The 15,246-nt window shown below is 48.3% G+C and overlaps 1 protein-coding gene across 1 annotated transcript in view; it reads left to right on the top strand.

Moving 5' to 3' along the window:
* The window catches only part of HMCN2 (hemicentin 2), a 563,480-nt gene that overhangs the window by 310,110 nt on the left and 238,124 nt on the right, over nt 1-15,246 (top strand). The gene's annotated exons all lie outside the window — the stretch shown is intronic.

Here is a 15,246-nt window from a genome sequence, read left to right as displayed (position 1 = left end):
TGATATGGTTATGAACCCACCTGTTTAAACTTCCCTTCACAGTATTACGTGAATCAATATTCAGACTGCATTATTGGTAGGACAATATATGAAGCACAAAAATTAGTAAAAGCACTCAGCTGGTGATATGCATTTTCCTCATGCTACGACATGTGTAGTGACCAGACTTGGCTTTCCAAGAACAGTACAACAGCGCCATCGTGTGGTGAAAGTGGGATAGTGCATGTTGTGCGCAGCTACCTTCTATTTATTTTCCTCTTCAGAGCAGCTTCACTCACCATAATATGCTTTCTGGGGAGCAGTGTTTCTGTTCCCTCATATGTTTATACACTGAATCACAAGCAACTTCCCTCTGCAGGCACAATAATTTCTGAGACCGCTCCAAGGCCTGTGTCCAATTTCTCAGGAATCACTCATTTGGGGGTCGCGAGCACTGCCAGGTATGACATTTGTGGCGGCCGGCCAGCTCCACGTACATGTCATGCCTGTTAGTTACAAAACGATTCTCTTTTTCTCTTTTCCATTTTTTAAACATAATACAATACATGCAATTCTGCGACCCTTGTATAAAAAGTAACCCCACCTAATTCCTTTATGATCGGCGACTTGTGAAGCACCCAGCCACCGACTATAAAGAAAAGACATAGGACCTCATTTATGAAAAGTGACGCATCGCTACGTGAAAACAGCTATGCGTCACTTTTCATTGCGCCCTCCTCGCGACACCAATGATGCGTCATATTTACAGTATGACGCATCATGGCGCAAGGAGTTTCAGATACGTCAGTATTTCTGACGTATCTGTATGGCGCAAAAGTGACGCATTGCTGGAGTGTGTCACAAAAGTGACGCAACTCCAGCAATGTGTCCTTTCACATGTCAAAAGGGCCTGCATCAGTCTTACACCTGCCATGAGGCAGGCATAAGAAAATGACACATTTGTGTCCTAGAAGTGGCGCAGTGAAATCTAATAGATTTCACTGTGTCACTTCTGTGACCCTTTCTTATTTATTTATTTATTTATTTATTTATTGACATTTGTAGAGCGCGGCGAATACCCGTGGGCGTCTCGGCGCTAATTAAGGGATGGATCTTGCGTCAGAACGCCCCCTGCATACATTATACCTGGCGCAGGTATAATTTAGCGCAGGGGTTTACAAAGTGACGCATCTACCTAGATGCGTCACTTTGTAAATATGGTGCAACAAGGCACATTTTTCACGTTGCTGGTGCGTCACAAAAAGTGATGCACCGGCGGCGTAAAAGTGACGCACGGCCTCATAAATGAGGCCCATAGACGCTCGACTGTAATAACTTATTACAGTTGAGTCTGACCTCACAATGCTCGCTGCCAGAGCGAGCAGCAAGGGCGAGAGGCGTGTTACAGAGGATACTTGCAGCTGCAATTTATACAAGCAAAGCAGGATCTGGCTTTTCATTGTCCCGATATGATTTTCAAAAATGAAAAGCAGTTAGCAGACAGGAGAAATTTATAGCAACATGTTTTAAGTTTCAAGAGAAAATTTATTAGAAATGCAATAAAATGTATCATCAAATAAGAAGTGATATAGCAACATGTTTATTTATGCACTACTTAGGTAATTATAGAAGTGTTACAATCTTTCTGCATGTTTCTACACATTCTGAGCTACTGTGCATAAAAATAAAATAACCTGTATTAAACTGATTTTTTAAATCTTTTTGCAACTAATATTTTATAGCTTTTTTGATGTGCTTAATTTTGCACTAGAAATTCTGGGCCTCATTTACGAGGAACAGGAACGTCACTTTCAGTGACGGTCCTGCAGCGCACTCTGCAGGGACGTATCTACACGGCCATGTAAACCCGCCCTGCGTGGCTTTCGTGGCCTGGTAGATATGGACTGAGGCAGCTCAGCACAAGCTCTGTGTTGCCTCAGACTGCGATGGGGAGGCGTGGCATGGGCGTTACGGTGGGTGTAGCACCCACGGCATGTGACACTTTCCCATATTTATGCGATCGCGTATACCTGTGAATGCTTCGAAATAACATTATTTTCCTTGTTTTTCCTCTGTCTGTTGGAGCTGCATCCCGCAGCACGCAGAGGAAATCGCCTCCATTGCTTGTTTTTGTGCAGGAGGGACACCTTCCTGCACAAAAACAATCAACCCTAAAATGCAGATACCCTTGCACTGGGGCTTGGCAGCCATTTGTGCGCCAGCGCTGGGTGAAAGGATAGGAATGCACCGTATCTGATAGATACAGCGCATTCCTATCCTTTTCTATTGGCATCGGGCAGCGCAGCAGAAAGGCTTGAGGCGCCGCTCTACGTCACAAGATCATGAATAAGGCCCTCTATTTTTAATCTTCATGTTTGCAAACTTGCGCTCTTTTTCATAGGAAAGAACTTCACACCAAGTATTTAAGCGGTTTGTGGGCACGGTGATGGTGTGTCCATGTGTGATGAGGAATAAAGCACCCCCTACCATACATGGTAAGTATATTGAGGTCACCTCAGAGTTCCATAACCTTATTACGGAACTCTTCTTGAGACGCTCTCTTCTATCTGGTCATGGACCTTCTCCATGGCTTGCAATATCCTTATAATGTATGACAGGGGGTACTTTATCCCATAAGTAATTTAAAAAAGAAAGAGAGACACCTTATAACCAACTGAGGCCTTTATTGACACCATTACCCACTATCCTGCTATGATTCACTTAGTAATTCAAGGTCTCATTTATGAGGTTTTGGTGTGGGGCAGCCCCTCAAGTCTTCCTGCTGCACGGCCCTGCGTCAAAAGAAAAGGGCAGGAATGCGCTGTATCTATCAGATACGGAGCATTTCTGCTCTTTTCTGTAGGAAAGCGGGTTTCTGTTGCAGTAAACCCCCACTTTTTGCCAGACTACTGATGCACTTTGACTTGATGTGCCCTGGGTCCCAGCCAATCAGAATCCCAGGGCCTGTGTTCTTCCCCAAACCTAACCCAATTGGCATCTCTGGCCACAGGTCAGCCCCTGGTAAATGGTACCACAAGTACCCAGGGCGCTATGACCAGGGAAGACCCCTAAGGGCTGCAGCACTTTTTGTGCCACTCTTAGAGGTCCTGCACCCACACACTGCCTTTGCAGGCTGCGTGTTTTGGTGCAGAACAAAGTGAAGAGTCGACATGGCACACATCCCTGTGTGCCATGCTTACAACCCACTGCCCTGGCATAGGTCAGTCACCCCTCTAGGTGGGTGCCCTATACCAGTGGTGAGAGTGCAGGTGCATGAGCCCTGTATCCCAACTGTGTCTAAGTCCATTCTTAAGAAATGAATAACTCCGCTCTGAGCATTGGGTTGAATCCCCTGGGCACACTCTTCTGCCCTCTCTGAATAAAGGGTTTAAGTCCTTTTATGTTGTGCATTGAAATAGACAGTCGTCAAGGTTTGTAATCCAATGAATTTATATAATGAAATTCAATTCAACCCATTAATATGTAATTTCAAAGGCCATCATCGTGACCCTTTCAATTATCCAATATCCAATGCATTTCGGGCAGGGTGCCCTTCATCAGGAGTCACTCTATAATTAAACAAAATATGCTGTAAAGCAGTTATGAAATCATCATTACATTCAAAGTAATGTGCTGGTTATCTTACAGTGCGGGGTTCTATTTTAGTTAATGGTGTTCGGTTTACCATGAGCGTTTACTGTGAGCGATACTGGACGAGGTATATACAGTGGAGCTATGTCCCAAAAGTGCACGTTATAAGATCAATGTGATAGAATCCTGTGATATTTATCTAGTGAACCGGATACTTGCACAAAAGTGATATGAAAACAAGGTGGCCGTGTTAGAATGGAGAAAATATTAGTGCGATCGTGCTTGGAGAAGATAGCATGAATTAATTACAAGGTGACTAAAATAATACGACGACTTGCGTCGAGCGTCAATGAAAACATGCTGGTGTTTCGGGCTGCTGTGTAATCAAATGAAAGTAATGTGATTTAATAGTGACATAGCTACGATGAATCAAGCGTCAGTGGAAACATGCTCATGAGTATCTCAGACCATTTCCGAGCGAATTACTTTAATATTTCATCATACTAATTCACCACTAATCCTTTATGGATTCTGGAGTAGCATGTTACTCACCAAAAAAAGCACTTCAACACCCCATCAGGGGTAAGAAGCGCTATATAAATACAAACCTTTTTTTCCTCTTCTATCCTTCTGCTATCCTTCCGAATCCAAATAACTGACTAACATATCCACTACTTAAAATTGACTTGCATGTTTTACTATACTAATTCAACACTAATCCTCAATGGGTCCCGGAGTAGCGTGCTACTCGCCAAAAAGCGCTTTGACGCCTCGTCTGGGGTAGTAAGCGCCATACAAATGCATTTACAATACAATACAATTGTAAGTGCAGTGCTGCCATTAGGAGTATATTGTGTTTGGAGCTTGTCATTACGAACTCTGCAGCACCATCATGGCTACACTGAAAACTGAGAAGTTTGGTATCAAACTTCTCAGCACATTAAACCCACACTGATGTCAGTGAGAGATTAAATGAAAAATGCACAGAGAGGGTGTCTTAGAGATGCCCCCTGAAAAACGACCAGTCTCTGTTGGGTTCCCTGACTGAAATTAAGCCTTTCCTGGGCGGAGGTGTTCACACCTCCCCCAGTCCAGGAAGAGCCATCTGTGGCAGGGGAGCTTCAAAGGGCTGGCAGCCTTTGTAATGTGACCCCCAGCCTCTCCTGCTATCAGGAGTAGGCCCCCTTCCTGACTAGCCTCCTTTTCGGTGGGAAGACAGGCGGAAAAAACTAGCCAGCCCAGAAGGTGTGCCCACCTCTTCCAACTCCACCCCTCAGGCGGGGGAGGCGAGGTGAAGCTCACTCTTCAGTGCCGCCATCTTGCAGATGGCGGGCACTCCCCAATCAGTGTTAGGGATTGTGCCCACTCTCCCATGTGGGGTGAGCACACCAAGGGTAAAGTCACCCTAAGGTCCGTAGCCCATTGGCTTCGGATCCCAAGACCCCTAAACGCCCCCTAAATACAGTATTTAGGGGGCAGCCCTAAACCAAGAAGGCAGATTCCCACAACCTAAGAAGAAAAAGGACGAGATAAGACGCCAAGCAGAGGAGACTGCAGAGAACAACTGACTTGGCCCCAGTTCTACCAGCCCGTCTGCAGTTTCCAGAGATCCTGTGCCAAAAATCGTCTTGTCCTGTAGCCAGTGACCTCCAGAACTCCCAGGAGGACTGACTGCCTTCAACAAAGACCGGACCTCCTGTGAACAGCAGCCCTGTTCAAAAGAGACTCCGAAAACAGACCCTGAGCCTGCTGAGGAAAAAGAAACCTGATGCCTGGAGCTACCACTGCACCCCACGCCACAGCCTGAGTTCATGTGCCCCACCGGTCCTAGCAAGGTCCCTCAGTGCTCCAGAGTCTGAGTCTGTGGTTTGACCTCTCCAGGACTCCCCGATGTCACCTGCAACCTCTGCATGGAGACCCCCACCCCCAACCGTGAGTGGCCTGGTAAGGTGAAATCCAACCTCAAAAGACACCCCTGCAGCCAGCCGCCGTGCGCCCTGGAGAAAGGAACCCGAGGTACACCTACATCACGAGCCCTCCAACTTAACTGCCCACCTGTTGGCTCCTCCCGCAAGTCTTCCTGGACGGAGCCTGCAGCTAAAAAAACAAAACCGAAAAGTAACATAAAAGTAACTTACCTATAATTTTCATTGCAAAGTCGATACAAAGTATATGTACAGCGTTTCACAGTATTGCATTACTAGTAATTCACACTGTAACCATTTCAACGTACATTCACAATTGCATTGTAAACTGTATATTTACTGCAAAGTATTTTATCAACTTACCTGTGCCAGGCTTGCTTGGTTCTAGAAAATAAAACAACTAAAAGAATATTTTTATACAAAACCAATTGGTCTGAAGTTCAGTCTTTGAGTGTGTAAAATCCTTAAGTGAAATCCTTTGCTGATTGAGTGGGTACAAAAATGTTTTACACTGTCCTCTGATACTGCCTTACTGATCGACCACACTTCCACAAATAGAGAGTATGGTTCTATCTAACTTACTTTGTAGTCTGGGAGCTTCAAGCCCCCCACCCTGGGAATTCTGACATCACCCTTCAAGAGAAAACACAGTGCCCCCCCCCCCCCCCCTTACCCCCCCCACCAGCAGCCCCAGCCCCTATGCTGAAAGAAGTCCTTGTGGAGCACTTGAGCACACCTGGGACAGCTGTGCTCCCCCACCCCCCAGGAAGGATGATCCTGCAGTTAATGAGAAGAAGAAAATCCATTAAACCCCCAAACCCCGCCTCAACCCTTAACTTTAAACCCAGCTCTGCCTACCTTTGGGGTTTCCCTGGACTCTGTGTACACTATACCTCACTTTGGTATAGTATATACAGAGCCAGCTTCCTAGATTGGTGGATCAGCAGTGGGCTATACAAGTTTGCATTTGTTGTACTTCTAGGTTACCACCTGATCACAGGACAGAACTCTTAAATTGTCTTTAGAATTCAGATTTTTTTCAAATTGGCTTTTTTTTGGAAAACTACTAAAAGTCTTGTTAGGGCCTTGGTTAAGTCCCTTTAGAATTTTAGAAAAGAAAAAGTCTCTTTATCCAGGGTTAGAGGGGTTAGAATGTTTTTTTTATCAATGTCTCAAAACAAGAACGCAGCTGTTAGTGAAAATAACCACAATGACTTAGAGGACAGGGTTCAAGTCAATAAATTTATATAGCGCGCTACATACCCAGAGGGTCTCAAGGCGCTTGGAGAGGGGTGGGGAATTACTTCTCGAATATCGAGGTTTTAAGTTGCTTTCTGAATGCTAGGTGGTTTTGAGTGAGGCGAAGGTGCATGGGAAGTGAGTTCCAGGTTTTGGCCGCTAGGTAGGAGAATGATCTTCCTCCCATGGTGGTTTTGTTGACGCGGGGAACAGCAGCGAGGGCTTGGTTGGAAGAGCGCAGCTGGCGGGGGGGGGGTGGTAGAAGGAAAGACGTGTATTGAGGCATTCGGGTCCAAGTTCGTAAAGAGCTTTGTGTGCGTGGGTGAGGAGGCGGAAAGTTATCCTCTTATTGACGGGGAGCCAGTGGAGGTTTTTCAGGTGACCAGAAATGTGTTCTTTACGCGGGATGTCTAATATGACTCTGGCTGATGCGTTCTGGATGCGTTGGAGTTTTTTCTGAAGTTTTGCGGTGGTACCGGCGTAGAGGGTGTTTCCGTAGTCCAGGCGGCTTGTAACCAGTGCATGGGTAGGGCCTCTGGCCACCAAGAGTCGTCCCAGGCGGAGGGGGAGGTACCTAAGATAAGGACTTCTGTTTTGTCTGAATTCAGTTTCAGACGACTATGCTTCATCCATTCGGCTATCTCTTTCATTCCTTCATGTAGGTTGGTTTTGGCGATGTTTGGGTCTTTGGTGAGTGAGAGGATCAGTTGAGTGTCATCAGCGTAGGAGATGATGTTGAGGTTGTGTTGGCGTGCGATGGTCGCGAGGGGGCTCATGTATACGTTGAAGAGGGTGGAGCTGAGTGAAGATCCTTGTGGCACGCCGCAGATGACTTCAGTGGCCTCTGACTTGAATGGTGGGAGGCGTACTCTCTGAGTTCTTCCGGCAAGGAATGAGGTGATCCATTCCAGTGCTTTTCCTTGGATTCCGATGTTTCTGAGTCGTTGTAACAGGGTGTTATGACAGACTGTGTCGAAGGCTGCGGAGAGGTCGAGGAGGATGAGGGCGACTGTGTCTCCATTGTCCAGTAGAGTTCGGATGTCGTCTGTTGCTGCGATGAGTGCGGTCTCAGTACTGTGTTTGGCTCGGAAGCCGGACTGTGAGGAGTCGAGGGATTTGTTGGCTTCGAGGAAGGCGGCGAGCTGGTTGTTGACAGCTTTCTCGATGACTTTGGCCGGGAATGGAAGGAGCGAGATGGGGCAGTAGTTTTTGAGTTCGGTGGGGTCAGCTGTGGGTTTTTTCAGAAGGGCGCTGAGTTCGGCGTGTTTCCAGCTTTCTGGGAAGGTGCCTTAGTTGAAGGTGCAGTTGATGACGTCTCGGAGGTGTGGTGCTATGATGGAGTCTGCTTTGTTGAAGATGTGGTGAGGGCAAGGGTCTGTGGGGGATCCTGAGTGGATGGAGTTCATCAGGCGGATGGTGTCCTCAGTGGAGATTGGGTTCCAGTCATTAAGGATGTTCAAGGGGGGTGAAGGTACGGCAGAGGGTTGGGTGGGTTGGTTTTCGGGTTGGTTGTCGAAGCTGTTGTGGATGTCTGCGATTTTGTCGTGGAAGAACGAAGCTAGGGAGTCGCAAAGGGTTTGAGAGGGGGTGATGTCGTTGGAGTTGGCAGTGGGGTTGGTAAACTCTTTGACGATGTTGAATAATTCCTTGCTGTTGTGGGCGTTTTTGTCTAGTCGGTCTTTGAATGCGGTTTTCTTGGCAGTCTGGATCAATTGGTGGTGTATGCGGGTGGCGTTTTTGAAGGCGTCCCTGGTGTTGGTGTTTCGGTCTTTTTTCCAGGCCTTCTCAAGGGAGCGACAGAGTTTCTTGGATTTCTTAAGATCCTCGTTGAACCAGGGGGCGTTTTTGCTGCCTAGTTTGATTTGACATTTTTTCAAAGGTGCTAGGTTGTCGGCGGTGTTGCTTAGCCTTTGAGTGAGGTTAATGGCTGCTTGGTTGGGGTTCGATGAGTGGGCAGGGGGGTTTTGAAGAAGCGATGTGGAGATCTGGTCGATGGTGATTTTGTTCCAGTTTCTTCGCAGGGTAGGTTGAGGATGGTTGTGGGTTGTGGTCTTAATGTAAACAAAGTGAACGCAGCTGTGGTCCGTCCATTGGAGAACTGTGGTGTGACTGAAGGAAATATGTTTGCTGGAGGTGAAGATAGGGTCGAGAGTGTGTCCTGCTTGGTGTGTGGGGGTATTAACAAGTTGTTTGAGTCCGAGGTTGGCGAAATTGTCCAGAAGGGTGGTGGTGTTGTTGTCGTTGCTCTTTTCCAGGTGAAAATTGAGGTCTCCCAATAGAATGTAGTCCTCGGAGGAGAGAGCGTGTTGGGTGATAAAATCAGTGATGTCTTCAGTGAATTGTGCACGGGGTCCTGGTGGCCTGTAGAGGAGGGTGCCTCTGAGTATGGTCTTGGGGTCGGTGTGGATCTGGAAGTGAAGGTGTTCGGCGCTAGAGAGGTTGACGTCCGAGCTGGTAGTGATGCGAATGGTGTTCTTGTGGACGATGACGATGCCTCCTCCTGTTTGGATGGTGCGATCTTTTCGGATGATCTTGTAGCCTTCCGGGATGGCTATGGTGATGTCTGGGGCTGAAGAGGCGTTCATCCAAGTTTCTGTTAGGAATGCGACGTCTGGAGAGATGGTGTCTAGTAGATTCCAAAGGTTGATGGCGTGGCTGTGGACCGATCGGGTGTTGAGTAGGATGCATTTTAGGTGGTTGGCGTCAGATCTATGTTTGGTGTTAGTGGATGAGGAATTTGTTTTTGTGCCGTCAAACTTGCAGGAGTTGCATGTGAAGGGTCCATGGGTGTGTCCAGGTGCGGCTTGGGCGCAGTTGGGGAGTCGGCCGGGGTTTAGTGCAAGGAGGGAGGAGGAATCGTATGTAATGCGGGTGGGCTGGGACTTAAGGGAACCAGGGGGTCTGGCGCTGGGCGCGGTCTTGGCGCGGACGGGCGTAGACGGGCTTACCTTTGGCGCACCTTCGGCGCGGCCGCAGCGCGTGGACGCTGCGCGTTGGGGCATTCGACTTAAATGGATGGTGGAGGGGGCGGAGCGTGGGAGGGTCAGCTGGGAGGCGTCAGCGGGGAGGGTGGACGGGCCAAGGGAACACACAACAAACCAGGATCCAAAATGGAGAATGGAAAGTGAAACAGAGCTCGGCTACTACAAGTTTCTATTCCACTAAGTAATAAGGCAGAACAAAAAATGCACAATGCAGATGGCAGCAGCAGCCACAATCTAATGAAATAAAGCTGCGCACAACCGCAGGTGACAGCACTGGACCTTACCCCTTACCTTCACTTGTCTTTCAAGGAAGTAAGGTCCCTATGTAAACTTAAAAACATAGCCGTGGGTCCCCATCCCAGCAAACAAAAGCGCCAGGAGCTGTTGGCTGGGTATGCTAAGGACCACCCATCTGAAAATGGTGATGACCAGTCAGATGGAGAAGGAGTGGAAGAGGATGACTGGATAGATCGCCCCCCTCCACTGCTTAGGGAGAAAGGGGCCCCAGTGGCCCAGACTCTAAGAAACAACCTCTTAGTACCTAGTTGATCAGGTACTATTGAGGACATTGAGGACAGCCTCAATGAGGAGGACATCCTGCTAGCCGGACTGACTAAAAGATTAGACCTAGAGTCCAGACTCCTGGCTCTAGAAAAAGAAAGAGCAGAGACGGGCCCAGGACCCATCAATGGTGGCAGCAATTTAAAAAACATAGAAAAAGAAGGATCCTATGATCCCAAAACCCCCAAAGGGATTGTCCCTAAATTTGAGGATGGTGAAGATATCACCAAGTGGTTCACAGCCTTTGAGAGGGCGTGTGAAGCCAGAAGGGTGAAAAAACTCACCGGGGCACTCCTTTGGGGACTGTTCTCTGGTAAGTGCAGAGACAGATTCCTGACCCTTACAGGGGCAGATGCAGGGTCTTATGACCTCATGAAGAGAACTCTGATTGCGGGATTTGGACTCACCACTGAGGAGTGCAGAATTAGATTCAGGGGGGCTCACAAAACCCCAAAACAGTCCTGGATTGACTTTGTTGACTACTCAGTTGAAACACTAGGTGGCTGGTTGACTGGAAGTAAAGTGCAAGATTATGATGTCCTTTATAATATGTTTATCAAAGAGCACATATTAAGTAATTGCATTGATGAAAAGTTGTATCAGTATCTGGTAGACCTAGGACTGATTTCTCCCGAAGAAGTGGGAAAGAAGGTGGACCATTGGGTCAAGACAAGGGTGACTAGGACGTTCACTGGGGGTGACCAAAAGAAAAGGGTTACAAAACCTCCCCAGAGGAAACACCACAGTGAGCCTCTAAAAGATAAAAGTAAGGCATCCCAGGTAGCCCCCCAAAAAGCTGAGCAGGAGGGAGGGCCCAAAGACACCTCACAAATTAAAGTGGGTATCAAGGTAAGAATTGGGATCCCAACAGGGTATGGTGTCACAATTGCCAAAAGACAGGACACCACACCAAGGACCCTAGCTGTCCTAGAAAAATGACAGCCCCTAGTGTAGCTCCGGGGGTTGACAGTGTAGCTTTAGAAGGTGATTCCTCAGATGAGGAAGCCCTCCTAGCCTTCAACTGGAAAATGGACCCAGAAGGTGAGTTGAAGATACCAGAGGGGAGTAGACACTTCCACCACATACTGGTGAATGGAATCCCGGCCATTGCCCTGAGAGATCTAAGTCAGCCACACTGTCGTGCATGACAGGTTGGTACTCCCACACCAGTATGTCCCATGGGAAACAAAAAGAGTATGGACTGACCCAGGGGGTGTGACTGTTAAGCCTGTGGTTCTAGTGCTCATAGAAATAGCTGGGAACTTTAGATGGAGAAAGGTGGTAGTCAGTAAAGACCTCCTTCTTGATTGTCCCCTTGGGAGTGACCCCCCAGAGGTTGGGCTGTGCCAAAAAGAGGTACTGGTCCAATGATAGGCCTCACCCAAAAGAAAAAGACGAAACAGTGTAGGAAAGGTGGGAAACTGCTGTTAGCCAAAGTTCCAGTGAGCCAGGGAGATTCTATCCCAGTAATGGAGGACTCCAAAATTGGCACTGGTGAAGTCCCCCCTAGCCAACAAAATGACCTGACTACTCAGGCAACTGTCCAGCCTGAACTGTTGTCCCCTCAGCTGGCAGAACAGAGGGTGGAAGAAGGGTGTTCACTACCAAGTGTAGTGACCCGCACTCTAAAACAGCAGACAGGCCCCCCCCAAGCCCAGAGAAGCCTGTAAGTCAGCCACTTCACCTACCAGTGAAGAGCTAAAGGTGTGGTTCTGGGCACTGACAGCTGTCAGTAGCCTCTGCTGGGCGTTGGCCTTCATGGCAGCACTGTCCTTGACATGGTGGCCTGGCCCCGTGCCTGTTAGCAAGTTATGCCCCCTGACCCTGTTGGTCATGGTGGGGTTGCTAGAGCTATGGGTGACCTCTGTGGGTAAGATGGGCTTTGCCCTAGCTAAGTTCGAATTTGCAGAGGTAGACACCTCTGAACCCAAACTAAAAAGATGGGGTTCAGGCGACAGCCACCGCCACCGTCATAACAAATTCAAGAGTTCACTGAGGGAGGGCCCTCTGGCGGAGCACTGCCACCATCAGTACAAAGTGAAGAGTACACTGCACGAGGGTTCGCTGGCGATGGGCACTGCCCTCCTCAGTACAAGCTCAAGAGTACACTGCGGGAGGGCCCCAGGCGCCGGGCAGTGTCACCTTCAGTACAAACTCAAGAGTGCATTGCGCGAGGGCCCCTAGCGATGAGCACTGCCCTCTTCAGTACAAACTGGAGAGTACACTGCGGGAGGGCCCCTGGCGCCGGCCACTGCCACCTCAGTCAAACTCAAGAGTACACTACGGGAGGGCCCCTGGTGCCTGGCACTGCCACATTCAGTACAAACTCAAGAGTACACTGCGGGAAGACCCCCTGGCAACCACCACTGCCACCGCCAAAACAAACTCAAGAGTTCACTGAGGGAGGGGCCTCTGGCGATGGGCACTGCCTCATTCAGTAGAAAGTCAAGAGTAAACTACATGAGGGCCCGCTAGCGATGGGCACTGCCACCTTCAGTACAAACTTAAGAGTACACTGCGCGAGGGCCCGCTGGCGAAGGGCACTGCCACCTTCAGTACAAACTTGAGATTGCATTGCGGGAGGGCCCTCCGGAGATGGGCACTACCACTTTCAGTACAATTCGAGTGTACACTGTGGGAGGGCCCATGGTGCCGGGCACTGCCACCTTCAGTACAAACTCAAGAGTACACTGTGCGAGGGCCCGCTGGCGACGGGCCCTGCCACCTTCAGTACAATTCGAGTGTACACTGCGGGAGGACCGCCTGGTGACAGGTGCTGCCCCCTTCAGTGCAAACTCAAGAGTACTCTGCAGGACACGGACACCTGACATCAACAGCATTTGTGCAGGCTTGCGGTACCTCCCTGGAAGACTCAATGTGCCTATTATGCCCCTATAGGAGCTATACACAACTGAGAGTTGTGTTAATAAAGTGTGTTTCTGCATTTGTCCCAGCACAGCCTGTCCGGGCAGAGGAGGCCTCGCCGGGGTAGGAGTCAAGTGAACCAGGTGCCTGGTGCTCGCTCATCTCGTAAACCTGTCGCACACCAGGTGTTAGAACCATGCTTTAAAGGAGGCTTCCTGCGGTCTCCCACCTGTCAATCCTGACTCTGGAGACAAAAAATGCAGTAATGACACCTGGGAGGGAGATGTGCCCCACTCGAGACCCCTCACTCAGCCAAGTCCATTCACTTTGTAGTCTGGGAGCTTCAAGGCCCCCACCCTGGGAATTCTGACATCACCCTTCAAAAGAAAACATGTTCCCCTCCCCCCCACTAGCAGTCCCAGACACTCTGCTGAAAGAAATCCTTGTAGAGCACTTGAGCACACCTGGGACAGCTGTGTCCCCTCTCCCCCCTCCCCCCACTCCTCACCCCCAGGAAGGATAATCCTGTCCTGCTGTTTATATGAAGAGGAAAATCCATTAAACCCCTCCTCAACCCCTAACTTTAAATCCAGCCCACCTGCTCCTCACCAATGTCCACCCTCCTGGGGTGGTTCTATTTATACATCTGCCGCATAATCTGCTGATTTCAACAAACAGAAAATAATTTCTAGGTCAAACGGTTCAAAAGTTACTAAGAATGCAGCGACTTGTGTTGCCGCGCTGTGGCAGGCTCTTTGCAAAGCTGAATTTGTCAACTTTCGTCGCTTATTGCTATATTTGGGTGTTTAACGGGTACTAATGAGGTGCCACCAATGTGCAGACAGTGTCACAAAGTTGAAAAATGATGAAAGAGTTAAGTAACACTGTTACAAAAATGCCACATTATGCAGCATAATTTGCCTTTTCTTGTTGCATAATTTACTCAACCCTGTCACATAATTTGCCCTCTCCTGCTGCGTAATTCCAGTGGCCCTGTCTAAAACTACTTTGCATCACTCCGCGGGCTTCCTCTTAGAGGAGATATCCCTCTTCATGGTTAGGGGTGAACCAGATTACCATGAAACTGGGCAGGTTCTGAACCAGGCCAACCGGAAGCAGCTTCTTGTGGAATGGGAGAGCAATAGTAGGGTGCCCTGGAACACCAGTGGTAAACACTACCCACCAGAGTTACTGCCCACTAACCACTGTCTCCCCAGGCATCCAGAGAAGGCCCCACAACCTTTCACTTGAGTGGGTTAGCCACCTGTCAGCTTGTGCTCCGTGGAATCGAGTGGTCTATGGTGAATGTTCGGTATGTCTCGTGGGATGGCTGCCTGCCCTCCGTCTCATTTTAGTCGGTTATGTATGGATCCCTTAGTCTTTCTTGAGTTGGCAGGTCTCGGCTGATACCTGTAGGTCCTCTCAGTGCCCTGCAGGTCAAGCTCCTTCCTTTCCATTCTAGTCTGGCTGTTATCCAGTTTCAACGTTCTTGTCATAGACACTGTGTTCTATCGCTGCAGGAGTGTTTCAGGTCGACAATCTCCATTTTATTGGAGTGGTTTGTTGCTTAATGGCGAGCAGCTAACCTATATATTGAAGAGTTGCTATTGCCTTCTGGGAGGACTAAACTTTAAGAACTTATTTTAAGGCATTAAGTTAGACATCAGGTCTAAAGTTAGACTTCAGGTGTAAAATTACACTTTAGGTGTAAAGTTATACCTTAGGTGTAAAGTTAGACATCAGGTCTAGAGTTAGACTTCAGGTGTAAAGTTAGACTTCAGGCATAAAGCTTGACTTCAGGTGTAAAGTTAGGGTTTAGGTGTAAAGTTAGACATCAGGTCTAAAGTTAGACATCAGGTCTAAAGTTAGACTTCAGGTGTAAAGTTACACTTTAGGTGTAAAGTTAGACTTCAGGTGTAAAGTTAGACTTCAGGCATAAAGCTTGACTTCAGGTGTAAAGTTAGGGTTTAGGTGTAAAGTTAGACATCAGGTCTAAAGTTAGACTTCAGGTGTAAAGTTACACTTTAGGTGTAAAGTTAGACTTTAGGTGTAAAGTTTGACTTCAGGTGTAAAGTTACACTTTAGGTGTAAAGTTAGACTTT

The sequence above is a fragment of the Lissotriton vulgaris genome, chromosome 5 (assembly GCF_964263255.1).
Source record: "Lissotriton vulgaris chromosome 5, aLisVul1.2, whole genome shotgun sequence".
NCBI lineage: Eukaryota > Metazoa > Chordata > Amphibia > Caudata > Salamandridae > Lissotriton > Lissotriton vulgaris.
Note: the sequence above shows the minus strand (reverse complement) of the source record. Positions and strands in the feature narration are given on the sequence as shown.